The 2,859-nt window shown below is 29.8% G+C and overlaps 1 long non-coding RNA gene across 1 annotated transcript; it reads left to right on the top strand.

The window, feature by feature from the left end:
• The first annotated feature begins 447 nt into the window (after window positions 1–447).
• Window positions 448–2,680, top strand: LOC117100154. Its single transcript, XR_004444085.1, has 3 exons — window positions 448–568; window positions 1,345–1,448; window positions 1,771–2,680. It is a non-coding gene; the product is annotated as an uncharacterized LOC117100154 (long non-coding RNA).
• The last annotated feature ends 179 nt before the right edge of the window (window positions 2,681–2,859 follow it).

Here is a 2,859-nt window from a genome sequence, read left to right as displayed (position 1 = left end):
ACGTATACATTGAATAGACTTTTTATAATTTCTCAGTTCAATATCAGCATATTAAAATAATTTTGTTCTATGGAGAAAATAGAGTTTAAAGATGCACGCTAAATCATCGTAAATGTTATTGTTTGGATTGTATATAATATATATAATAATGTGATTAATCTCTTACAAATATTCTTCAATTTATGATTTTTTTTAAATAAATATTTATGAAAAAAATATTTTGTATTTTTTATATTTATAATATAAATTGTTTATCAAAAGAATTATATGATAGAATTATACGTATATAATACAGATATATAAATATACCTGATAAAGGCCGATCACTGAAAACGTTCGTTTACTTTATAAGATATTTTAGCAGTACTTAATAAAATATCTTAGCAGCACTAAGCACCTCTCCAGAATGTTTGTTTTATATGATTTTCTATATTAATATTATTTTTGCAGTTATTGGTCAACAACAGGATGCGAGACTAATAGTGCGACATATTTTGTCAAATGCACTTGTGACCATACAACCAGCTACGCGATCCTTTTTCAGACCAGCGAATCTGATAATGATGCGGTATGTAATTGTCAAATAATTGAAATAGCCATACGATATATCTATGCCCTATCTGAGTGAAGAATTTGCTTTTTTTTTTAATTTTTAAAATCTTATATTGTAAACACAAATGAAGCAACACAAATGCATAGAACAGACGAAAACTCGCAGAAGCAATCACATAAAAACGTTTGAATTAAACAATAGTATTAACTGGGCATAATGTGTAGGTAGGATAACCAGATTTTTTTTTCTGTGGTAAAAATCAGCAATCCCGATTTCAACTATGTACTGGTTGGCTTAAAATTAAAAAGAAGGATTCCACGAAGATGCATAGCTAATTTTGAAATATTGTCTCTGGAACATTTTATTTTTAAAATAATTAATGTACATTCTTTTCTTAATCAAAGTAATTTACTGAGGTGATAGGCTATTTGTGGCAGATTTGAACGGGAGAGGCAATTCGATAACCAAGTCATGTGAGGTTACTGTTGTAGCTTGATTCCGGACACGTTTGCCAAGACAGGAAGGACAGGGTTTGATTTAATAGTGAAAAGTTGGGATTAGTTGCCATACCGGCCATAGTTTATTATTCTCATTATTGTTAGAGTGTTTTTATTTTTTGATTTTTTTTGTTTTGTTTTGTGATTTTTTTTTATATCACCAATAATCAGTATGAACAAGCTCTACCAGCCAGTACATAAACTTAGGCAAACGTTTAAACGTGAATTCGTGTTAAGGCATGCTTACCATTATACGCACTGACAGAATATTTTGCTTTTCTTTACCATTTTCAGATTTCTGAACCAAATAAAATTGCCATGAGCGTGATAACATACATTGGATTAATAATTTCAACTGTATTCCTGTTAGCAGCCTTAGTCATTCAAAATATATTACCGTAAGTTGGCCATAGTTAGTTGTCTTTGTTGTTATTCTATTTATTGATTTATTTTTTTGTAGTTTTGTCCATTGAATGTGATTTTTTCATTTTTTTTTCATTTTATCTATTTATTCGACCAATACACATTTACAAAAGGTACAGTACAACAAAAATTTTGGTCAGGGGCAGCTTAAGCAAAATTTTACTATAACTCATTGAGAGTCAGCTGCCCCATTTTAGTCTTCTTAAATAATACAATTGTATAGGGAACCTCAATGCCCCAGAAAATATGTTTTTCAGGCCGTGATTTTAAATTTACGATTGGTGTATATCTTTTCAGGGAGTTGAGGAAGTCAACGCGCTTTCAAATACTAACACATCTAATCATTGGTGCTATATTAAGCAACATCGCCTTCCTGACGTTAGAACTTGCGCACGATCAGAAGGTAATATTATATGTATTTCCTTGTCTACATTCTGAAAACATTTTACTTTGGAATAATCTTGAGATTTTATACTCCAGAGTATTATATGGGCAACCAGTAATCCAGTATTTTGCTTGTATATTAATATTAAAGGCAGGACATGTAGTTTAATTATGGACTGTAAGCCCAAAATTTAGACCTGGGCATATGTTTTATTTGATATAACGAACGATTGTATTTTATATAACGATAGGCCCACTGTCATTTTCTGTAAAAACTACATACACATGCAATTTGACCTCCTCGAATTTGTTACTTGTTTGAAATTGGAGTCGAAATTTTAAAAAAAATACATAAATAAACTTACTGAGCTTTTTAATACACTTTTTTTTAAATAAATAAAACACATTTAACACAATAAAACACCAAACTGAAATTGCTTTAAAATATAAGAACAAAATAATTTTAAACAAATAGAAAATCCAACAAATAAGACTAGTCATACACCGTAAGAATGTTATACTGTCAAATTCTGTTTATTTTTTTCTGTTTAAATTATCTGTAATTTATATGCTGTAGGTGTGATTATATACCCTCTATAATGCAGTATATGTAATATAGGCCTAGGCCTATTGCTGTACAATACAATGGCGGATCAAATAGAAATAGAGGGATGCCAGAGAAAAACTTTTACAGATAGGGTGTCAAATACGACCTTTCTCCCCACTTCGGATCAGCCACTGCAATAATAATCCAATATTTGAAAAGTGTGTAAAATAAGAACAAAATAAGATCATTTTGAGCCTGACATTAGCAAAAAAAAAAAAAACAAAAAAAAACAACACTGATCTTGGCAAAATGTTTTTTATTTTATTTTTTTTTAATGGTGTATTCAATATCGCTTTGTTAGTTCATGGTTAGTTGGAATTCGTACCGTATTTTTTTGTCCTTTAATTGCTTATTCAGAAACATCGGTAGAATCGATCAATTGTGTTTTCAGTTCA

Source organism: Anneissia japonica, unplaced genomic scaffold (assembly GCF_011630105.1).
Source record: "Anneissia japonica isolate Jap-2015-1 unplaced genomic scaffold, ASM1163010v1 scaffold185134_len2883_cov176, whole genome shotgun sequence".
NCBI classification, from domain to species: domain Eukaryota; kingdom Metazoa; phylum Echinodermata; class Crinoidea; order Comatulida; family Comatulidae; genus Anneissia; species Anneissia japonica.
Note: the sequence above shows the minus strand (reverse complement) of the source record. Positions and strands in the feature narration are given on the sequence as shown.